The sequence below is a fragment of the Pongo pygmaeus genome, chromosome 11 (genome assembly GCF_028885625.2).
Source record: "Pongo pygmaeus isolate AG05252 chromosome 11, NHGRI_mPonPyg2-v2.0_pri, whole genome shotgun sequence".
Classification (NCBI taxonomy): Eukaryota; Metazoa; Chordata; class Mammalia; order Primates; family Hominidae; genus Pongo; species Pongo pygmaeus.
This window is the reverse complement of record NC_072384.2, coordinates 13179989-13205329: the sequence shown is the minus strand read 5'-3', so window position 1 is coordinate 13205329 and position 25341 is coordinate 13179989.

The following is a 25341-nucleotide window of genomic DNA, read 5'->3' as shown; positions in this document are numbered from 1 at the left end:
TCTGAGAATGCTTCTCTGTAGTTTTTAGGTGAAGATATTCCATATCCCAGCACAGGCCTCGAAGTGCTCCAAATAACCACTTGCAGATTTTACCAAAAGAGTGTTTCAAAACTGCTCTTTCTATAGGTAAGTTCAAGTCTGTGAGTTGAATGCACTCAACACAAAGAAGTTTCTGAGAATGCTTCTGTTCAGTTTTTATGTGAAGATATTTCCTTTTCCAGCATAGGCCTCAAACGGCTCCAAATATCCACTTGCAGATTCTACAAAAAGAGTGTTTCCAAACTTCTCTATCAATTGGTAGGTTCAACTCTGTGAGTTGAATGAACTCATCACAAAGAAGTTTCTGAGAATCCTTCTCTCTAGTTTTTATGTGAAGATATTTCCTTTTCCAACATAGGCCTCAAGGTGCTCCGAATAAACACTTGCAGATTCTACAAACGTAATGTTTCAAAACTGTTCTATCAAAAGAAACGTTCAAGTCTGTGAGTTGAATGCACTCATCGCACAGAAGTTTCTGAGAATGCTTCTGTCTAGTTTTTAGGTGAAGATATTTCCTTTTCCAGCATAGGGCTCAAAACGCTCCAAATATCCTCTTGCAGATTCTACAAAAACCGTGTTTCAAAACTGTTCTATCAAAAGGAAGGTTCAACTCCGTGAGTTGAATGAATGCATCGTGGAGAACTTTCTGAGAATGCTTCTCTGTAGTTTTTAGGTGAAGATATTCCATATCCCAGCACAGGCCTTGAAGTGCTCCAAATAACCACTTGCAGATTTTACCAAAAGAGTGTTTCAAAACTGCTCTTTCTACAGGTAAGTTCAAGTCCGTGAGTTGAATGCACTCAACACAAAGAAGTTTCTGAGAATGCTTCTGTTCAGTTTTTATGTGAAGATATTTCCTTTTCCAGCATAGGCCTCAAACGGCTCCGAATATCCACTTGCAGATTCTACAAAAAGAGTGTTTCCAAACTTCTCTATCAATTGGTAGGTTCAACTCTGTGAGTTGAATGAACTCATCACAAAGAAGTTTCTGAGAATCCTTCTCTCTAGTTTTTATGTGAAGATATTTCCTTTTCCAACATAGGCCTCAAGGTGCTCCGAATAAACACTTGCAGATCCTACAAACGTAATGTTTCAAAACTGTTCTATCAAAAGAAACGTTCAAGTCTGTGAGTTGAATGCACTCATCGCACAGAAGTTTCTGAGAATGCTTCTGTCTAGTTTTTAGGTGAAGATATTTCCTTTTCCAGCATAGGCCTCAAAACGCTCCAAATATCCTCTTGCAGATTCTACAAAAAGAGTGTTTCAAAACTGTTCTATCAAAAGAAAGGTTCAACTCTGTGAGTTGAATGAATGCATCATGAAGAACTTTCTGAGAATGCTTCTCTGTAGTTTTTAGGTGAAGATATTCCATATCCCAGCACAGGCCTCGAAGTGCTCCAAATAACCACTTGCAGATTTTACCAAAAGAGTGTTTCAAAACTGCTCTTTCTATAGGTAAGTTCAAGTCTGTGAGTTGAATGCACTCAACACAAAGAAGTTTTTGAGAATGCTTCTGTTCAGTTTTTATGTGAAGATATTTCCTTTTCCAGCATAGGCCTCAAACGGCTCCAAATATCCACTTGCAGATTCTACAAAAAGAGTGTTTCCAAACTTCTCTATCAATTGGTAGGTTCAACTCTGTCAGTTGAATGAACTCATCACAAAGAAGTTTCTGAGAATCCTTCTCTCTAGTTTTTATGTGAAGATATTTCCTTTTCCAACATAGGCCTCAAGGTGCTCCGAATAAACACTTGCAGATTCTACAAACGTAATGTTTCAAAACTGTTCTATCAAAAGAAACGTTCAAGTCTGTGAGTTGAATGCACTCATCGCACAGAAGTTTCTGAGAATGCTTCTGTCTAGTTTTTAGGTGAAGATATTTCCTTTTCCAGCATAGGGCTCAAAACGCTCCAAATATCCTCTTGCAGATTCTACAAAAACCGTGTTTCAAAACTGTTCTATCAAAAGGAAGGTTCAACTCCGTGAGTTGAATGAATGCATCGTGAAGAACTTTCTGAGAATGCTTCTCTGTAGTTTTTAGGTGAAGATATTCCATATCCCAGCACAGGCCTTGAAGTGCTCCAAATAACCACTTGCAGATTTTACCAAAAGAGTGTTTCAAAACTGCTCTTTCTACAGGTAAGTTCAAGTCCGTGAGTTGAATGCACTCAACACAAAGAAGTTTCTGAGAATGCTTCTGTTCAGTTTTTATGTGAAGATATTTCCTTTTCCAGCATAGGCCTCAAACGGCTCCGAATATCCACTTGCAGATTCTACAAAAAGAGTGTTTCCAAACTTCTCTATCAATTGGTAGGTTCAACTCTGTGAGTTGAATGAACTCATCACAAAGAAGTTTCTGAGAATCCTTCTCTCTAGTTTTTATGTGAAGATATTTCCTTTTCCAACATAGGCCTCAAGGTGCTCCGAATAAACACTTGCAGATTCTACAAACGTAATGTTTCAAAACTGTTCTATCAAAAGAAACGTTCAAGTCTGTGAGTTGAATGCACTCATCGCACAGAAGTTTCTGAGAATGCTTCTGTCTAGTTTTTAGGTGAAGATATTTCCTTTTCCAGCATAGGCCTCAAAACGCTCCAAATATCCTCTTGCAGATTCTACAAAAAGAGTGTTTCAAAACTGTTCTATCAAAAGAAAGGTTCAACTCTGTGAGTTCAATGAATGCATCGTGAAGAACTTTCTGAGAATGCTTCTCTGTAGTTTTTAGGTGAAGATATTCCATATCCCAGCACAGGCCTCGAAGTGCTCCAAATAACCACTTGCAGATTTTACCAAAAGAGTGTTTCAAAACTGCTCTTTCTATAGGTAAGTTCAAGTCTGTGAGTTGAATGCACTCAACACAAAGAAGTTTCTGAGAATGCTTCTGTTCAGTTTTTATGTGAAGATATTTCCTTTTCCAGCATAGGCCTCAAACGGCTCCAAATATCCACTTGCAGATTCTACAAAAAGAGTGTTTCCAAACTTCTCTATCAATTGGTAGGTTCAACTCTGTCAGTTGAATGAACTCATCACAAAGAAGTTTCTGAGAATCCTTCTCTCTAGTTTTTATGTGAAGATATTTCCTTTTCCAACATAGGCCTCAAGGTGCTCCGAATAAACACTTGCAGATTCTACAAACGTAATGTTTCAAAACTGTTCTATCAAAAGAAACGTTCAAGTCTGTGAGTTGAATGCACTCATCGCACAGAAGTTTCTGAGAATGCTTCTGTCTAGTTTTTAGGTGAAGATATTTCCTTTTCCAGCATAGGGCTCAAAACGCTCCAAATATCCTCTTGCAGATTCTACAAAAACCGTGTTTCAAAACTGTTCTATCAAAAGGAAGGTTCAACTCCGTGAGTTGAATGAATGCATCGTGAAGAACTTTCTGAGAATGCTTCTCTGTAGTTTTTAGGTGAAGATATTCCATATCCCAGCACAGGCCTCGAAGTGCTCCAAATAACCACTTGCAGATTTTACCAAAAGAGTGTTTCAAAACTGCTCTTTCTACAGGTAAGTTCAAGTCCGTGAGTTGAATGCACTCAACACAAAGAAGTTTCTGAGAATGCTTCTGTTCAGTTTTTATGTGAAGATATTTCCTTTTCCAGCATAGGCCTCAAACGGCTCCGAATATCCACTTGCAGATTCTACAAAAAGAGTGTTTCCAAACTTCTCTATCAATTGGTAGGTTCAACTCTGTGAGTTGAATGAACTCATCACAAAGAAGTTTCTGAGAATCCTTCTCTCTAGTTTTTATGTGAAGATATTTCCTTTTCCAACATAGGCCTCAAGGTGCTCCGAATAAACACTTGCAGATTCTACAAACGTAATGTTTCAAAACTGTTCTATCAAAAGAAACGTTCAAGTCTGTGAGTTGAATGCACTCATCGCACAGAAGTTTCTGAGAATGCTTCTGTCTAGTTTTTAGGTGAAGATATTTCCTTTTCCAGCATAGGCCTCAAAACGCTCCAAATATCCTCTTGCAGATTCTACAAAAAGAGTGTTTCAAAACTGTTCTATCAAAAGAAAGGTTCAACTCTGTGAGTTGAATGAATGCATCGTGAAGAACTTTCTGAGAATGCTTCTCTGTAGTTTTTAGGTGAAGATATTCCATATCCCAGCACAGGCCTCGAAGTGCTCCAAATAACCACTTGCAGATTTTACCAAAAGAGTGTTTCAAAACTGCTCTTTCTATAGGTAAGTTCAAGTCTGTGAGTTGAATGCACTCAACACAAAGAAGTTTCTGAGAATGCTTCTGTTCAGTTTTTATGTGAAGATATTTCCTTTTCCAGCATAGGCCTCAAACGGCTCCAAATATCCACTTGCAGATTCTACAAAAAGAGTGTTTCCAAACTTCTCTATCAATTGGTAGGTTCAACTCTGTGAGTTGAATGAACTCATCACAAAGAAGTTTCTGAGAATCCTTCTCTCTAGTTTTTATGTGAAGATATTTCCTTTTCCAACATAGGCCTCAAGGTGCTCCGAATAAACACTTGCAGATTCTACAAACGTAATGTTTCAAAACTGTTCTATCAAAAGAAACGTTCAAGTCTGTGAGTTGAATGCACTCATCGCACAGAAGTTTCTGAGAATGCTTCTGTCTAGTTTTTAGGTGAAGATATTTCCTTTTCCAGCATAGGCCTCAAAACGCTCCAAATATCCTCTTGCAGATTCCACAGAAAGAGTGTTTCAAAACTGTTCTATCAAAAGGAAGGTTCAACTCTGTGAGTTGAATGAATGCATCGTGAAGAACTTTCTGAGAATGCTTCTCTGTAGTTTTTAGGTGAAGATATTCCATATCCCAGCACAGGCCTCGAAGTGCTCCAAATAACCACTTGCAGATTTTACCAAAAGAGTGTTTCAAAACTGCTCTTTCTACAGGTAAGTTCAAGTCTGTGAGTTGAATGCACTCAACACAAAGAAGTTTCTGAGAATGCTTCTGTTCAGTTTTTATGTGAAGATATTTCCTTTTCCAGCATAGCCCTCAAACGGCTCCAAATATCCACTTGCAGATTCTACAAAAAGAGTGTTTCCAAACTTCTCTATCAATTGCTAGGTTCAACTCTGTGAGTTGAATGAACTCATCACAAAGAAGTTTCTGAGAATCCTTCTCTCTAGTTTTTATGTGAAGATATTTCCTTTTCCAACATAGGCCTCAAGGTGCTCCGAATAAACACTTGCAGATTCTACAAACGTAATGTTTCAAAACTGTTCTATCAAAAGAAACGTTCAAGTCTGTGAGTTGAATGCACTCATCGCACAGAAGTTTCTGAGAATGCTTCTGTCTAGTTTTTAGGTGAATATATTTCCTTTTCCAGCATAGGCCTCAAAACGCTCCAAATATCCTCTTGCAGATTCCACAAAAAGAGTGTTTCAAAACTGTTTTATCAAAAGGAAGGTTCAACTCTGTGAGTTGAATGAATGCATCGTGAAGAACTTTCTGAGAATGCTTCTCTGTTGTTTTTAGGTGAAGATATTCCATATCCCAGCACAGGCCTCGAAGTGCTCCAAATAACCACTTGCAGATTTTACCAAAAGAGTGTTTCAAAACTGCTCTTTCTACAGGTAAGTTCAAGTCCGTGAGTTGAATGCACTCAACACAAAGAAGTTTTTGAGAATGCTTCTGTTCAGTTTTTATGTGAAGATATTTCCTTTTCCAGCATAGGCCTCAAATTCTCCAAATATCCACTTGCAGATTATACATAAAGAGTGTTTCCAAACTTCTCTATCAATTGCTAGGTTCAACTCTGTGAGTTGAATGAACTCATCACAAAGAAGTTTCTGAGAATCCTTCTCTCTAGTTTTTATGTGAAGATATTTCCTTTTCCAACATAGGCTTCAAGGTGCTCCGAATAAACACTTGCAGATTCTACAAACGTAATGTTTCAAAACTGTTCTATCAAAAGAAACGTTCAAGTCTGTGAGTTGAATGCACTCATCGCACAGAAGTTTCTGAGAATGCTTCTGTCTAGTTTTTAGGTGAAGATATTTCCTTTTCCAGCATAGGCCTCAGAACGCTCCAAATATCCTCTTGCAGATTCCACAGAAAGAGTGTTTCAAAACTGTTCTATCAAAAGGAAGGTTCAACTCTGTGAGTTGAATGAATGCATCGTGAAGAACTTTCTGAGAATGCTTCTCTGTAGTTTTTAGGTGAAGATATTCCATATCCCAGCACAGGCTTCGAAGTGCTCCAAATAACCACTTGCAGATTTTACCAAAAGAGTGTTTCAAAACTGCTCTTTCTACAGGTAAGTTCAAGTCCGTGAGTTGAATGCACTCAACACAAAGAAGTTTCTGAGAATGCTTCTGTTCAGTTTTTATGTGAAGATATTTCCTTTTCCAGCATAGGCCTCAAAAGGCTCCAAATATCCACTTGCAGATTCTACAAAAAGAGTGTTTCCAAACTTCTCTATCAATTGGTAGGTTCAACTCTGTGAGTTGAATGAACTCATCACAAAGAAGTTTCTGAGAATCCTTCTCTCTAGTTTTTATGTGAAGATATTTCCTTTTCCAACATAGGCCTCAAGGTGCTCCGAATAAACACTTGCAGATTCTACAAACGTAATGTTTCAAAACTGTTCTATCAAAAGAAACGTTCAAGTCTGTGAGTTGAATGCACTCATCGCACAGAAGTTTCTGAGAATGCTTCTGTCTAGTTTTTAGGTGAAGATATTTCCTTTTCCAGCATAGGCCCCAAAACGCTCCAAATATCCTCTTGCAGATTCCACAGAAAGAGTGTTTCAAAACTGTTCTATCAAAAGGAAGGTTCAACTCTGTGAGTTGAATGAATGCATCGTGAAGAACTTTCTGAGAATGCTTCTCTGTAGTTTTTAGGTGAAGATATTCCATATCCCAGCACAGGTCTCTAAGTGCTCCAAATAACCACTTGCAGATTTTACCAAAAGAGTGTTTCAAAACTGCTCTTTCTACAGGTAAGTTAAAGTCTGTGAGTTGAATGCACTCAACACAAAGAAGTTTCTGAGAATGCTTCTGTTCAATTTTTATGTGAAGATATTTCCTTTTCCAGCATAGCCCTCAAACGGCTCCAAATATCCACTTGCAGATTCTACAAAAAGAGTGTTTCCAAACTTCTCTATCAATTGCTAGGTTCAACTCTGTGAGTTGAATGAACTCATCACAAAGAAGTTTCTGAGAATCCTTCTCTCTAGTTTTTATGTGAAGATATTTCCTTTTCCAACATAGGCCTCAAGGTGCTCCGAATAAACACTTGCAGATTCTACAAACGTAATGTTTCAAAACTGTTCTATCAAAAGAAACTTTCAAGTCTGTGAGTTGAATGCACTCATCGCACTGAAGTTTCTGAGAATGCTTCTGTCTAGTTTTTAGGTGAAGATATTTCCTTTTCCAGCATAGGCCTCAAAACGCTCCAAATATCCTCTTGCAGATTCTACAGAAAGAGTGTTTCAAAACTGTTCTATCAAAAGGAAGGTTCAACTCTGCCAGTTGAATGAATGCATCGTGAAGAACTTTCTGAGAATGCTTATCTGTAGTTTTTAGGTGAAGATATTCCATATCCCAGCACAGGCCTCGAAGTGCTCCAAATAACCCCTTGCAGATTTTACCAAAAGAGTGTTTCAAAACTGCTCTTTCTATAGGTAAGTTCAAGTCTGTGAGTTGAATGCACTCAACACAAAGAAGTTTCTGAGAATGCTTCTGTTCAGTTTTTATGTGAAGATATTTCCTTTTCCAGCATAGGCCTCAAACGGCTCCAAATATCCACTTGCAGATTCTACAAAAAGAGTGTTTCCAAACTTCTCTATCAATTGCTAGGTTCAACTCTGTGAGTTGAATGAACTCATCACAAAGAAGTTTCTGAGAATCCTTCTCTCTAGTTTTTATGTGAAGATATTTCCTTTTCCAACTTAGGCCTCAAGGTGCTCCGAATAAACACTTGCAGATTCTACAAACGTAATGTTTCAAAACTGTTCTATCAAAAGAAACGTTCAAGTCTGTGAGTTGAATGCACTCATCGCACAGAAGTTTCTGAGAATGCTTCTGTCTAGTTTTTAGGTGAAGATATTTCCTTTTCCAGCATAGGCCTCAAAACGCTCCAAATATCCTCTTGCAGATTCTACAAAAAGCGTGTTTCAAAACTGTTCTATCAAAAGGAAGGTTCAACTCCGTGAGTTGAATGAATGCATCGTGAAGAACTTTCTGAGAATGCTTCTCTGTAGTTTTTAGGTGAAGATATTCCATATCCCAGCACAGGCCTCGAAGTGCTCCAAATAACCACTTGCAGATTTTACCAAAAGAGTGTTTCAAAACTGCTCTTTCTACAGGTAAGTTCAAGTCCGTGAGTTGAATGCACTCAACACAAAGAAGTTTCTGAGAATGCTTCTGTTCAGTTTTTATGTGAAGATATTTCCTTTTCCAGCATAGGCCTCAAACGGCTCCAAATATCCACTTGCAGATTCTACAAAAAGAGTGTTTCCAAACTTCTCTATCAATTGGTAGGTTCAACTCTGTGAGTTGAATGAACTCATCACAAAGAAGTTTCTGAGAATCCTTCTCTCTAGTTTTTATGTGAAGATATTTCCTTTTCCAACATAGGCCTCAAGGTGCTCCGAATAAACACTTGCAGATTCTACAAACGTAATGTTTCAAAACTGTTCTATCAAAAGAAACGTTCAAGTCTGTGAGTTGAATGCACTCATCGCACAGAAGTTTCTGAGAATGCTTCTGTCTAGTTTTTAGGTGAATATATTTCCTTTTCCAGCATAGGCCTCAAAACGCTCCAAATATCCTCTTGGAGATTCTACAGAAAGAGTGTTTCAAAACTGTTTTATCAAAAGGAAGGTTCAACTCTGTGAGTTGAATGAATGCATCATGAAGAACTTTCTGAGAATGCTTCTCTGTTGTTTTTAGGTGAAGATATTCCATATCCCAGCACAGGCCTCGAAGTGCTCCAAATAACCACTTGCAGATTTTACCAAAAGAGTGTTTCAAAACTGCTCTTTCTACAGGTAAGTTCAAGTCCGTGAGTTGAATGCACTCAACACAAAGAAGTTTTTGAGAATGCTTCTGTTCAGTTTTTATGTGAAGATATTTCCTTTTCCAGCATAGGCCTCAAAAGGCTCCAAATATCCACTTGCAGATTCTACAAAAAGAGTGTTTCCAAACTTCTCTATCAATTGGTAGGTTCAACTCTGTGAGTTGAATGAACTCATCACAAAGAAGTTTCTGAGAATCCTTCTCTCTAGTTTTTATGTGAAGATATTTCCTTTTCCAACATAGGCCTCAAGGTGCTCCGAATAAACACTTGCAGATTCTACAAACGTAATGTTTCAAAACTGTTCTATCAAAAGAAACGTTCAAGTCTGTGAGTTGAATGCACTCATCACACAGAAGTTTCTGAGAATGCTTCTGTCTAGTTTTTAGGTGAAGATATTTCCTTTTCCAGCATAGGCCTCAAAACGCTCCAAATATCCTCTTGCAGATTCTACAAAAAGCGTGTTTCAAAACTGTTCTATCAAAAGGAAGGTTCCACTCCGTGAGTTGAATGAATGCATCGTGAAGAACTTTCTGAGAATGCTTCTCTGTAGTTTTTAGGTGAAGATATTCCATATCCCAGCACAGGCAACAAGTGCTCCAAATAACCACTTGCAGATTTTACCAAAAGAGTGTTTCAAAACTGCTCTTTCTACAGGTAAGTTCAAGTCCGTGAGTTGAATGCACTCAACACAAAGAAGTTTCTGAGAATGCTTCTGTTCAGTTTTTATGTGAAGATATTTCCTTTTCCAGCATAGGCCTCAAACGGCTCCAAATATCCACTTGCAGATTCTACAAAAAGAGTGTTTCCAAACTTCTCTATCAATTGGTAGGTTCAACTCTGTGAGTTGAATGAACTCATCACAAAGAAGTTTCTGAGAATCCTTCTCTCTAGTTTTTATGTGAAGATATTTCCTTTTCCAACATAGGCCTCAAGGTGCTCCGAATAAACACTTGCAGATTCTACAAACGTAATGTTTCAAAACTCTTCTATCAAAAGAAACGTTCAAGTCTGTGAGTTGAATGCACTCATCGCACAGAAGTTTCTGAGAATGCTTCTGTCTAGTTTTTAGGTGAAGATATTTCCTTTTCCAGCATAGGCCTCAAAACGCTCCAAATATCCTCTTGCAGATTCTACAAAAAGAGTGTTTCAAAACTGTTCTATCAAAAGAAAGGTTCAACTCTGTGAGTTCAATGAATGCATCGTGAAGAACTTTCTGAGAATGCTTCTCTGTAGTTTTTAGGTGAAGATATTCCATATCCCAGCACAGGCCTCGAAGTGCTCCAAATAACCACTTGCAGATTTTACCAAAAGAGTGTTTCAAAACTGCTCTTTCTATAGGTAAGTTCAAGTCTGTGAGTTGAATGCACTCAACACAAAGAAGTTTCTGAGAATGCTTCTGTTCAGTTTTTATGTGAAGATATTTCCTTTTCCAGCATAGGCCTCAAACGGCTCCAAATATCCACTTGCAGATTCTACAAAAAGAGTGTTTCCAAACTTCTCTATCAATTGGTAGGTTCAACTCTGTCAGTTGAATGAACTCATCACAAAGAAGTTTCTGAGAATCCTTCTCTCTAGTTTTTATGTGAAGATATTTCCTTTTCCAACATAGGCCTCAAGGTGCTCCGAATAAACACTTGCAGATTCCACAAACGTAATGTTTCAAAACTGTTCTATCAAAAGAAACGTTCAAGTCTGTGAGTTGAATGCACTCATCGCACAGAAGTTTCTGAGAATGCTTCTGTCTAGTTTTTAGGTGAAGATATTTCCTTTTCCAGCATAGGCCTCAAAACGCTCCAAATATCCTCTTGCAGATTCCACAGAAAGAGTGTTTCAAAACTGTTCTATCAAAAGGAAGGTTCAACTCTGTGAGTTGAATGAATGCATCGTGAAGAACTTTCTGAGAATGCTTCTCTGTAGTTTTTAGGTGAAGATATTCCATATCCCAGCACAGGCCTCGAAGTGCTCTAAATAACCACTTGCAGATTTTACCAAAAGAGTGTTTCAAAACTGCTCTTTCTACAGGTAAGTTCAAATCTGTGAGTTGAATGCACTCAACACAAAGAAGTTTCTGAGAATGCTTCTGTTCAGTTTTTATGTGAAGATATTTCCTTTTCCAGCATAGCCCTCAAACGGCTCCAAATATCCACTTGCAGATTCTACAAAAAGAGTGTTTCCAAACTTCTCTATCAATTGCTAGGTTCAACTCTGTGAGTTGAATGAACTCATCACAAAGAAGTTTCTGAGAATCCTTCTCTCTAGTTTTTATGTGAAGATATTTCCTTTTCCAACATAGGCCTCAAGGTGCTCCGAATAAACACTTGCAGATTCTACAAACGTAATGTTTCAAAACTGTTCTATCAAAAGAAACGTTCAAGTCTGTGAGTTGAATGCACTCATCGCACAGAAGTTTCTGAGAATGCTTCTGTCTAGTTTTTAGGTGAATATATTTCCTTTTCCAGCATAGGCCTCAAAACGCTCCAAATATCCTCTTGCAGATTCCACAAAAAGAGTGTTTCAAAACTGTTTTATCAAAAGGAAGGTTCAACTCTGTGAGTTGAATGAATGCATCGTGAAGAACTTTCTGAGAATGCTTCTCTGTTGTTTTTAGGTGAAGATATTCCATATCCCAGCACAGGCCTCGAAGTGCTCCAAATAACCACTTGCAGATTTTACCAAAAGAGTGTTTCAAAACTGCTCTTTCTACAGGTAAGTTCAAGTCCGTGAGTTGAATGCACTCAACACAAAGAAGTTTTTGAGAATGCTTCTGTTCAGTTTTTATGTGAAGATATTTCCTTTTCCAGCATAGGCCTCAAATTCTCCAAATATCCACTTGCAGATTATACATAAAGAGTGTTTCCAAACTTCTCTATCAATTGCTAGGTTCAACTCTGTGAGTTGAATGAACTCATCACAAAGAAGTTTCTGAGAATCCTTCTCTCTAGTTTTTATGTGAAGATATTTCCTTTTCCAACATAGGCTTCAAGGTGCTCCGAATAAACACTTGCAGATTCTACAAACGTAATGTTTCAAAACTGTTCTATCAAAAGAAACGTTCAAGTCTGTGAGTTGAATGCACTCATCGCACAGAAGTTTCTGAGAATGCTTCTGTCTAGTTTTTAGGTGAAGATATTTCCTTTTCCAGCATAGGCCTCAAAACGCTCCAAATATCCTCTTGCAGATTCCACAGAAAGAGTGTTTCAAAACTGTTCTATCAAAAGGAAGGTTCAACTCTGTGAGTTGAATGAATGCATCGTGAAGAACTTTCTGAGAATGCTTCTCTGTAGTTTTTAGGTGAAGATATTCCATATCCCAGCACAGGCTTCGAAGTGCTCCAAATAACCACTTGCAGATTTTACCAAAAGAGTGTTTCAAAACTGCTCTTTCTACAGGTAAGTTCAAGTCCGTGAGTTGAATGCACTCAACACAAAGAAGTTTCTGAGAATGCTTCTGTTCAGTTTTTATGTGAAGATATTTCCTTTTCCAGCATAGGCCTCAAAAGGCTCCAAATATCCACTTGCAGATTCTACAAAAAGAGTGTTTCCAAACTTCTCTATCAATTGGTAGGTTCAACTCTGTGAGTTGAATGAACTCATCACAAAGAAGTTTCTGAGAATCCTTCTCTCTAGTTTTTATGTGAAGATATTTCCTTTTCCAACATAGGCCTCAAGGTGCTCCGAATAAACACTTGCAGATTCTACAAACGTAATGTTTCAAAACTGTTCTATCAAAAGAAACGTTCAAGTCTGTGAGTTGAATGCACTCATCGCACAGAAGTTTCTGAGAATGCTTCTGTCTAGTTTTTAGGTGAAGATATTTCCTTTTCCAGCATAGGCCCCAAAACGCTCCAAATATCCTCTTGCAGATTCCACAGAAAGAGTGTTTCAAAACTGTTCTATCAAAAGGAAGGTTCAACTCTGTGAGTTGAATGAATGCATCGTGAAGAACTTTCTGAGAATGCTTCTCTGTAGTTTTTAGGTGAAGATATTCCATATCCCAGCACAGGTCTCGAAGTGCTCCAAATAACCACTTGCAGATTTTACCAAAAGAGTGTTTCAAAACTGCTCTTTCTACAGGTAAGTTAAAGTCTGTGAGTTGAATGCACTCAACACAAAGAAGTTTCTGAGAATGCTTCTGTTCAATTTTTATGTGAAGATATTTCCTTTTCCAGCATAGCCCTCAAACGGCTCCAAATATCCACTTGCAGATTCTACAAAAAGAGTGTTTCCAAGCTTCTCTATCAATTGCTAGGTTCAACTCTGTGAGTTGAATGAACTCATCACAAAGAAGTTTCTGAGAATCCTTCTCTCTAGTTTTTATGTGAAGATATTTCCTTTTCCAACATAGGCCTCAAGGTGCTCCGAATAAACACTTGCAGATTCTACAAACGTAATGTTTCAAAACTGTTCTATCAAAAGAAACTTTCAAGTCTGTGAGTTGAATGCACTCATCGCACTGAAGTTTCTGAGAATGCTTCTGTCTAGTTTTTAGGTGAAGATATTTCCTTTTCCAGCATAGGCCTCAAAACGCTCCAAATATCCTCTTGCAGATTCTACAGAAAGAGTGTTTCAAAACTGTTCTATCAAAAGGAAGGTTCAACTCTGCCAGTTGAATGAATGCATCGTGAAGAACTTTCTGAGAATGCTTCTCTGTAGTTTTTAGGTGAAGATATTCCATATCCCAGCACAGGCCTCGAAGTGCTCCAAATAACCCCTTGCAGATTTTACCAAAAGAGTGTTTCAAAACTGCTCTTTCTATAGGTAAGTTCAAGTCTGTGAGTTGAATGCACTCAACACAAAGAAGTTTCTGAGAATGCTTCTGTTCAGTTTTTATGTGAAGATATTTCCTTTTCCAGCATAGGCCTCAAACGGCTCCAAATATCCACTTGCAGATTCTACAAAAAGAGTGTTTCCAAACTTCTCTATCAATTGGTAGGTTCAACTCTGTGAGTTGAATGAACTCATCACAAAGAAGTTTCTGAGAATCCTTCTCTCTAGTTTTTATGTGAAGATATTTCCTTTTCCAACATAGGCCTCAAGGTGCTCCGAATAAACACTTGCAGATTCTACAAACGTAATGTTTCAAAACTGTTCTATCAAAAGAAACGTTCAAGTCTGTGAGTTGAATGCACTCATCACACAGAAGTTTCTGAGAATGCTTCTGTCTAGTTTTTAGGTGAAGATATTTCCTTTTCCAGCATAGGCCTCAAAACGCTCCAAATATCCTCTTGCAGATTCTACAAAAAGCGTGTTTCAAAACTGTTCTATCAAAAGGAAGGTTCAACTCCGTGAGTTGAATGAATGCATCGTGAAGAACTTTCTGAGAATGCTTCTCTGTAGTTTTTAGGTGAAGATATTCCATATCCCAGCACAGGCCTCGAAGTGCTCCAAATAACCACTTGCAGATTTTACCAAAAGAGTGTTTCAAAACTGCTCTTTCTACAGGTAAGTTCAAGTCCGTGAGTTGAATGCACTCAACACAAAGAAGTTTCTGAGAATGCTTCTGTTCAGTTTTTATGTGAAGATATTTCCTTTTCCAGCATAGGCCTCAAACGGCTCCAAATATCCACTTGCAGATTCTACAAAAAGAGTGTTTCCAAACTTCTCTATCAATTGGTAGGTTCAACTCTGTGAGTTGAATGAACTCATCACAAAGAAGTTTCTGAGAATCCTTCTCTCTAGTTTTTATGTGAAGATATTTCCTTTTCCAACATAGGCCTCAAGGTGCTCCGAATAAACACTTGCAGATTCTACAAACGTAATGTTTCAAAACTGTTCTATCAAAAGAAACGTTCAAGTCTGTGAGTTGAATGCACTCATCGCACAGAAGTTTCTGAGAATGCTTCTGTCTAGTTTTTAGGTGAATATATTTCCTTTTCCAGCATAGGCCTCAAAACGCTCCAAATATCCTCTTGCAGATTCCACAAAAAGAGTGTTTCAAAACTGTTTTATCAAAAGGAAGGTTCAACTCTGTGAGTTGAATGAATGCATCGTGAAGAACTTTCTGAGAATGCTTCTCTGTTGTTTTTAGGTGAAGATATTCCATATCCCAGCACAGGCCTCGAAGTGCTCCAAATAACCACTTGCAGATTTTACCAAAAGAGTGTTTCAAAACTGCTCTTTCTACAGGTAAGTTCAAGTCCGTGAGTTGAATGCACTCAACACAAAGAAGTTTTTGAGAATGCTTCTGTTCAGTTTTTATGTGAAGATATTTCCTTTTCCAGCATAGGCCTCAAAAGGCTCCAAATATCCACTTGCAGATTCTACAAAAAGAGTGTTTCCAAACTTCTCTATCAATTGGTAGGTTCAACTCTGTGAGTTGAATGAACTCATCACAAAGAAGTTTCTGAGAATCCTTCTCTCTAGTTTTTATGTGAAGATATTTCCTTTTCCAACATAGGCCTCAAGGTGCTCCGAATAAACACTTGCAGATTCTACAAACGTAATGTTTCAAAACTGTTCTATCAAAAGAAACGTTCAAGTCTGTGAGTTGAATGCACTCATCACACAGAAGTTTCTGAGAATGCTTCTGTCTAGTTTTTAGGTGAAGATATTTCCTTTTCCAGCATAGGCCTCAAAACGCTCCAAATATCCTCTTGCAGATTCTACAAAAAGCGTGTTTCAAAACTGTTCTATCAAAAGGAAGGTTCAACTCCGTGAGTTGAATGAATGCATCGTGAAGAACTTTCTGAGAATGCTTCTCTGTAGTTTTTAGGTGAAGATATTCCATATCCCAGCACAGGCAACAAGTGCTCCAAATAACCACTTGCAGATTTTACCAAAAGAGTGTTTCAAAACTGCTCTTTCTACAGGTAAGTTCAAGTCCGTGAGTTGAATGCACTCAACACAAAGAAGTTTCTGAGAATGCTTCTGTTCAGTTTTTATGTGAAGATATTTCCTTTTCCAGCATAGGCCTCAAACGGCTCCAAATATCCACTTGCAGATTCTACAAAAAGAGTGTTTCCAAACTTCTCTATCAATTGGTAGGTTCAACTCTGTGAGTTGAATGAACTCATCACAAAGAAGTTTCTGAGAATCCTTCTCTCTAGTTTTTATGTGAAGATATTTCCTTTTCCAACATAGGCCTCAAGGTGCTCCGAATAAACACTTGCAGATTCTACAAACGTAATGTTTCAAAACTCTTCTATCAAAAGAAACGTTCAAGTCTGTGAGTTGAATGCACTCATCGCACAGAAGTTTCTGAGAATGCTTCTGTCTAGTTTTTAGGTGAAGATATTTCCTTTTCCAGCATAGGCCTCAAAACGCTCCAAATATCCTCTTGCAGATTCTACAAAAAGAGTGTTTCAAAACTGTTCTATCAAAAGAAAGGTTCAACTCTGTGAGTTCAATGAATGCATCGTGAAGAACTTTCTGAGAATGCTTCTCTGTAGTTTTTAGGTGAAGATATTCCATATCCCAGCACAGGCCTCGAAGTGCTCCAAATAACCACTTGCAGATTTTACCAAAAGAGTGTTTCAAAACTGCTCTTTCTATAGGTAAGTTCAAGTCTGTGAGTTGAATGCACTCAACACAAAGAAGTTTCTGAGAATGCTTCTGTTCAGTTTTTATGTGAAGATATTTCCTTTTCCAGCATAGGCCTCAAACGGCTCCAAATATCCACTTGCAGATTCTACAAAAAGAGTGTTTCCAAACTTCTCTATCAATTGGTAGGTTCAACTCTGTCAGTTGAATGAACTCATCACAAAGAAGTTTCTGAGAATCCTTCTCTCTAGTTTTTATGTGAAGATATTTCCTTTTCCAACATAGGCCTCAAGGTGCTCCGAATAAACACTTGCAGATTCTACAAACGTAATGTTTCAAAACTGTTCTATCAAAAGAAACGTTCAAGTCTGTGAGTTGAATGCACTCATCGCACAGAAGTTTCTGAGAATGCTTCTGTCTAGTTTTTAGGTGAAGATATTTCCTTTTCCAGCATAGGGCTCAAAACGCTCCAAATATCCTCTTGCAGATTCTACAAAAACCGTGTTTCAAAACTGTTCTATCAAAAGGAAGGTTCAACTCCGTGAGTTGAATGAATGCATCGTGAAGAACTTTCTGAGAATGCTTCTCTGTAGTTTTTAGGTGAAGATATTCCATATCCCAGCACAGGCCTCGAAGTGCTCCAAATAACCACTTGCAGATTTTACCAAAAGAGTGTTTCAAAACTTCTCTTTCTACAGGTAAGTTCAAGTCCGTGAGTTGAATGCACTCAACACAAAGAAGTTTTTGAGAATGCTTCTGTTCAGTTTTTATGTGAAGATATTTCCTTTTCCAGCATAGGCCTCAAACGGCTCCGAATATCCACTTGCAGATTCTACAAAAAGAGTGTTTCCAAACTTCTCTATCAATTGGTAGGTTCAACTCTGTGAGTTGAATGAACTCATCACAAAGAAGTTTCTGAGAATCCTTCTCTCTAGTTTTTATGTGAAGATATTTCCTTTTCCAACATAGGCCTCAAGGTGCTCCGAATAAACACTTGCAGATTCTACAAACGTAATGTTTCAAAACTGTTCTATCAAAAGAAACGTTCAAGTCTGTGAGTTGAATGCACTCATCGCACAGAAGTTTCTGAGAATGCTTCTGTCTAGTTTTTAGGTGAAGATATTTCCTTTTCCAGCATAGGCCTCAAAACGCTCCAAATATCCTCTTGCAGATTCTACAAAAAGAGTGTTTCAAAACTGTTCTATCAAAAGAAAGGTTCAACTCTGTGAGTTGAATGAATGCATCGTGAAGAACTTTCTGAGAATGCTTCTCTGTAGTTTTTAGGTGAAGATATTCCATATCCCAGCACAGGCCTCGAAGTGCTCCAAATAACCACTTGCAGATTTTACCAAAAGAGTGTTTCAAAACTGCTCTTTCTATAGGTAAGTTCAAGTCTGTGAGTTGAATGCACTCAACACAAAGAAGTTTCTGAGAATGCTTCTGTTCAGTTTTTATGTGAAGATATTTCCTTTTCCAGCATAGGCCTCAAACGGCTCCAAATATCCACTTGCAGATTCTACAAAAAGAGTGTTTCCAAACTTCTCTATCAATTGGTAGGTTCAACTCTGTGAGTTGAATGAACTCATCACAAAGAAGTTTCTGAGAATCCTTCTCTCTAGTTTTTATGTGAAGATATTTCCTTTTCCAACATAGGCCTCAAGGTGCTCCGAATAAACACTTGCAGATTCTACAAACGTAATGTTTCAAAACTGTTCTATCAAAAGAAACGTTCAAGTCTGTGAGTTGAATGCACTCATCGCACAGAAGTTTCTGAGAATGCTTCTGTCTAGTTTTTAGGTGAAGATATTTCCTTTTCCAGCATAGGCCTCAAAACGCTCCAAATATCCTCTTGCAGATTCCACAGAAAGAGTGTTTCAAAACTGTTCTATCAAAAGGAAGGTTCAACTCTGTGAGTTGAATGAATGCATCGTGAAGAACTTTCTGAGAATGCTTCTCTGTAGTTTTTAGGTGAAGATATTCCATATCCCAGCACAGGCCTCGAAGTGCTCCAAATACCCACTTGCAGATTTTACCAAAAGAGTGTTTCAAAACTGCTCTTTCTACAGGTAAGTTCAAGTCTGTGAGTTGAATGCACTCAACACAAAGAAGTTTCTGAGAATGCTTCTGTTCAGTTTTTATGTGAAGATATTTCCTTTTCCAGCATAGCCCTCAAACGGCTCCAAATATCCACTTGCAGATTCTACAAAAAGAGTGTTTCCAAACTTCTCTATCAATTGCTAGGTTCAACTCTGTGAGTTGAATGAACTCATCACAAAGAAGTTTCTGAGAATCCTTCTCTCTAGTTTTTATGTGAAGATATTTCCTTTTCCAACATAGGCCTCAAGGTGCTCCGAATAAACACTTGCAGATTCTACAAACGTAATGTTTCAAAACTGTTCTATCAAAAGAAACGTTCAAGTCTGTGAGTTGAATGCACTCATCGCACAGAAGTTTCTGAGAATGCTTCTGTCTAGTTTTTAGGTGAATATATTTCCTTTTCCAGCATAGGCCTCAAAACGCTCCAAATATCCTCTTGCAGATTCCACAAAAAGAGTGTTTCAAAACTGTTTTATCAAAAGGAAGGTTCAACTCTGTGAGTTGAATGAATGCATCATGAAGAACTTTCTGAGAATGCTTCTCTGTTGTTTTTAGGTGAAGATATTCCATATCCCAGCACAGGCCTCGAAGTGCTCCAAATAACCACTTGCAGATTTTACCAAAAGAGTGTTTCAAAACTGCTCTTTCTACAGGTAAGTTCAAGTCCGTGAGTTGAATGCACTCAACACAAAGAAGTTTTTGAGAATGCTTCTGTTCAGTTTTTATGTGAAGATATTTCCTTTTCCAGCATAGGCCTCAAATTCTCCAAATATCCACTTGCAGATTATACATAAAGAGTGTTTCCAAACTTCTCTATCAATTGCTATGTTCAACTCTGTGAGTTGAATGAACTCATCACAAAGAAGTTTCTGAGAATCCTTCTCTCTAGTTTTTATGTGAAGATATTTCCTTTTCCAACATAGGCTTCAAGGTGCTCCGAATAAACACTTGCAGATTCTACAAACGTAATGTTTCAAAACTGTTCTATCAAAAGAAACGTTCAAGTCTGTGAGTTGAATGCACTCATCGCACAGAAGTTTCTGAGAATGCTTCTGTCTAGTTTTTAGGTGAAGATATTTCCTTTTCCAGCATAGGCCTCAAAACGCTCCAAATATCCTCTTGCAGATTCCACAGAAAGAGTGTTTCAAAACTGTTCTATCAAAAGGAAGGTTCAACTCTGTGAGTTGAATGAATGCATCGTGAAGAACTTTCTGAGAATGCTTCTCTGTAGTTTTTAGGTGAAGATATTCCATATCCCAGCACAGGCTTCGAAGTGCTCCAAATAACCACTTGCAGATTTTACCAAAAGAGTGTTTCAAAACTGCTCTTTCTACAGGTAAGTTCAAGTCCGTGAGTTGAATGCACTCAACACAAAGAAGTTTCTGAGAATGCTTCTGTTCAGTTTTTATGTGAAGATATTTCCTTTTCCAGCATAGGCCTCAAAAGGCTCCAAATATCCACTTGCAGATTCTACAAAAAGAGTGTTTCCAAACTTCTCTATCAATTGGTAGGTTCAACTCTGTGAGTTGAATGAACTCATCACAAAGAAGTTTCTGAGAATCCTTCTCTCTAGTTTTTATGTGAAGATATTTCCTTTTCCAACATAGGCCTCAAGGTGCTCCGAATAAACACTTGCAGATTCTACAAACGTAATGTTTCAAAACTGTTCTATCAAAAGAAACGTTCAAGTCTGTGAGTTGAATGCACTCATCGCACAGAAGTTTCTGAGAATGCTTCTGTCTAGTTTTTAGGTGAAGATATTTCCTTTTCCAGCATAGGCCCCAAAACGCTCCAAATATCCTCTTGCAGATTCCACAGAAAGAGTGTTTCAAAACTGTTCTATCAAAAGGAAGGTTCAACTCTGTGAGTTGAATGAATGCATCGTGAAGAACTTTCTGAGAATGCTTCTCTGTAGTTTTTAGGTGAAGATATTCCATATCCCAGCACAGGTCTCGAAGTGCTCCAAATAACCACTTGCAGATTTTACCAAAAGAGTGTTTCAAAACTGCTCTTTCTACAGGTAAGTTAAAGTCTGTGAGTTGAATGCACTCAACACAAAGAAGTTTCTGAGAATGCTTCTGTTCAATTTTTATGTGAAGATATTTCCTTTTCCAGCATAGCCCTCAAACGGCTCCAAATATCCACTTGCAGATTCTACAAAAAGAGTGTTTCCAAACTTCTCTATCAATTGCTAGGTTCAACTCTGTGAGTTGAATGAACTCATCACAAAGAAGTTTCTGAGAATCCTTCTCTCTAGTTTTTATGTGAAGATATTTCCTTTTCCAACATAGGCCTCAAGGTGCTCCGAATAAACACTTGCAGATTCTACAAACGTAATGTTTCAAAACTGTTCTATCAAAAGAAACTTTCAAGTCTGTGAGTTGAATGCACTCATCGCACTGAAGTTTCTGAGAATGCTTCTGTCTAGTTTTTAGGTGAAGATATTTCCTTTTCCAGCATAGGCCTCAAAACGCTCCAAATATCCTCTTGCAGATTCTACAGAAAGAGTGTTTCAAAACTGTTCTATCAAAAGGAAGGTTCAACTCTGCCAGTTGAATGAATGCATCGTGAAGAACTTTCTGAGAATGCTTATCTGTAGTTTTTAGGTGAAGATATTCCATATCCCAGCACAGGCCTCGAAGTGCTCCAAATAACCCCTTGCAGATTTTACCAAAAGAGTGTTTCAAAACTGCTCTTTCTATAGGTAAGTTCAAGTCTGTGAGTTGAATGCACTCAACACAAAGAAGTTTCTGAGAATGCTTCTGTTCAGTTTTTATGTGAAGATATTTCCTTTTCCAGCATAGGCCTCAAACGGCTCCAAATATCCACTTGCAGATTCTACAAAAAGAGTGTTTCCAAACTTCTCTATCAATTGGTAGGTTCAACTCTGTGAGTTGAATGAACTCATCACAAAGAAGTTTCTGAGAATCCTTCTCTCTAGTTTTTATGTGAAGATATTTCCTTTTCCAACATAGGCCTCAAGGTGCTCCGAATAAACACTTGCAGATTCTACAAACGTAATGTTTCAAAACTGTTCTATCAAAAGAAACGTTCAAGTCTGTGAGTTGAATGCACTCATCACACAGAAGTTTCTGAGAATGCTTCTGTCTAGTTTTTAGGTGAAGATATTTCCTTTTCCAGCATAGGCCTCAAAACGCTCCAAATATCCTCTTGCAGATTCTACAAAAAGCGTGTTTCAAAACTGTTCTATCAAAAGGAAGGTTCAACTCCGTGAGTTGAATGAATGCATCGTGAAGAACTTTCTGAGAATGCTTCTCTGTAGTTTTTAGGTGAAGATATTCCATATCCCAGCACAGGCCTCGAAGTGCTCCAAATAACCACTTGCAGATTTTACCAAAAGAGTGTTTCAAAACTGCTCTTTCTACAGGTAAGTTCAAGTCCGTGAGTTGAATGCACTCAACACAAAGAAGTTTCTGAGAATGCTTCTGTTCAGTTTTTATGTGAAGATATTTCCTTTTCCAGCATAGGCCTCAAACGGCTCCAAATATCCACTTGCAGATTCTACAAAAAGAGTGTTTCCAAACTTCTCTATCAATTGGTAGGTTCAACTCTGTGAGTTGAATGAACTCATCACAAAGAAGTTTCTGAGAATCCTTCTCTCTAGCTTTTATGTGAAGATATTTCCTTTTCCAACATAGGCCTCAAGGTGCTCCGAGTAAACACTTGCAGATTCTACAAACGTAATGTTTCAAAACTGTTCTATCAAAAGAAACGTTCAAGTCTGTGAGTTGAATGCACTCATCGCACAGAAGTTTCTGAGAATGCTTCTGTCTAGTTTTTAGGTGAATATGTTTCCTTTTCCAGCATAGGCCTCAAAACGCTCCAAATATCCTCTTGCAGATTCCACAAAAAGAGTGTTTCAAAACTGTTTTATCAAAAGGAAGGTTCAACTCTGTGAGTTGAATGAATGCATCGTGAAGAACTTTCTGAGAATGCTTCTCTGTTGTTTTTAGGTGAAGATATTCCATATCCCAGCACAGGCCTCGAAGTGCTCCAAATAACCACTTGCAGATTTTACCAAAAGAGTGTTTCAAAACTGCTCTTTCTACAGGTAAGTTCAAGTCCGTGAGTTGAATGCACTCAACACAAAGAAGTTTTTGAGAATGCTTCTGTTCAGTTTTTATGTGAAGATATTTCCTTTTCCAGCATAGGCCTCAAAAGGCTCCAAATATCCACTTGCAGATTCTACAAAAAGAGTGTTTCCAAACTTCTCTATCAATTGGTAGGTTCAACTCTGTGAGTTGAATGAACTCATCACAAAGAAGTTTCTGAGAATCCTTCTCTCTAGTTTTTATGTGAAGATATTTCCTTTTCCAACATAGGCCTCAAGGTGCTCCGAATAAACACTTGCAGATTCTACAAACGTAATGTTTCAAAACTGTTCTATCAAAAGAAACGTTCAAGTCTGTGAGTTGAATGCACTCATCACACAGAAGTTTCTGAGAATGCTTCTGTCTAGTTTTTAGGTGAAGATATTTCCTTTTCCAGCATAGGCCTCAAAACGCTCCAAATATCCTCTTGCAGATTCTACAAAAAGCGTGTTTCAAAACTGTTCTATCAAAAGGAAGGTTCAACTCCGTGAGTTGAATGAATGCATCGTGAAGAACTTTCTGAGAATGCTTCTCTGTAGTTTTTAGGTGAAGATATTCCATATCCCAGCACAGGCAACAAGTGCTCCAAATAACCACTTGCAGATTTTACCAAAAGAGTGTTTCAAAACTGCTCTTTCTACAGGTAAGTTCAAGTCCGTGAGTTGAATGCACTCAACACAAAGAAGTTTTTGAGAATGCTTCTGTTCAGTTTTTATGTGAAGATATTTCCTTTTCCAGCATAGGCCTCAAAAGGCTCCAAATATCCACTTGCAGATTCTACAAAAAGAGTGTTTCCAAACTTCTCTATCAATTGGTAGGTTCAACTCTGTGAGTTGAATGAACTCATCACAAAGAAGTTTCTGAGAATCCTTCTCTCTAGTTTTTATGTGAAGATATTTCCTTTTCCAACATAGGCCTCAAGGTGCTCCGAATAAACACTTGCAGATTCTACAAACGTAATGTTTCAAAACTGTTCTATCAAAAGAAACGTTCAAGTCTGTGAGTTGAATGCACTCATCGCACAGAAGTTTCTGAGAATGCTTCTGTCTAGTTTTTAGGTGAAGATATTTCCTTTTCCAGCATAGGCCCCAAAACGCTCCAAATATCCTCTTGCAGATTCCACAGAAAGAGTGTTTCAAAACTGTTCTATCAAAAGGAAGGTTCAACTCTGTGAGTTGAATGAATGCATCGTGAAGAACTTTCTGAGAATGCATCTCTGTAGTTTTTAGGTGAAGATATTCCATATCCCAGCACAGGTCTCGAAGTGCTCCAAATAACCACTTGCAGATTTTACCAAAAGAGTGTTTCAAAACTGCTCTTTCTACAGGTAAGTTCAAATCTGTGAGTTGAATGCACTCAACACAAAGAAGTTTCTGAGAATGATTCTGTTCAATTTTTATGTGAAGATATTTCCTTTTCCAGCATAGCCCTCAAACGGCTCCAAATATCCACTTGCAGATTCTACAAAAAGAGTGTTTCCAAACTTCTCTATCAATTGCTAGGTTCAACTCTGTGAGTTGAATGAACTCATCACAAAGGAGTTTCTGAGAATCCTTCTCTCTAGTTTTTATGTGAAGATATTTCCTTTTCCAACATAGGCCTCAAGGTGCTCCGAATAAACACTTGCAGATTCTACAAACGTAATGTTTCAAAACTGTTCTATCAAAAGAAATTTTCAAGTCTGTGAGTTGAATGCACTCATCGCACTGAAGTTTCTGAGAATGCTTCTGTCTAGTTTTTAGGTGAAGATATTTCCTTTTCCAGCATAGGCCTCAAAACGCTCCAAATATCCTCTTGCAGATTCTACAGAAAGAGTGTTTCAAAACTGTTCTATCAAAAGGAAGGTTCAACTCTGCCAGTTGAATGAATGCATCGTGAAGAACTTTCTGAGAATGCTTATCTGTAGTTTTTAGGTGAAGATATTCCATATCCCAGCACAGGCCTCGAAGGGCTCCAAATAACCACTTGCAGATTTTACCAAAAGAGTGTTTCAAAACTGCTCTTTCTATAGGTAAGTTCAAGTCTGTGAGTTGAATGCACTCAACACAAAGAAGTTTCTGAGAATGCTTCTGTTCAGTTTTTATGTGAAGATATTTCCTTTTCCAGCATAGGCCTCAAACGGCTCCAAATATCCACTTGCAGATTCTACAAAAAGAGTGTTTCCAAACTTCTCTATCAATTGGTAGGTTCAACTCTGTCAGTTGAATGAACTCATCACAAAGAAGTTTCTGAGAATCCTTCTCTCTAGTTTTTATGTGAAGATATTTCCTTTTCCAACATAGGCCTCAAGGTGCTCCGAATAAACACTTGCAGATTCTACAAACGTAATGTTTCAAAACTGTTCTATCAAAAGAAACGTTCAAGTCTGTGAGTTGAATGCACTCATCACACAGAAGTTTCTGAGAATGCTTCTGTCTAGTTTTTAGGTGAAGATATTTCCTTTTCCAGCATAGGCCTCAAAACGCTCCAAATATCCTCTTGCAGATTCTACAAAAAGCGTGTTTCAAAACTGTTCTATCAAAAGGAAGGTTCAACTCCGTGAGTTGAATGAATGCATCGTGAAGAACTTTCTGAGAATGCTTCTCTGTAGTTTTTAGGTGAAGATATT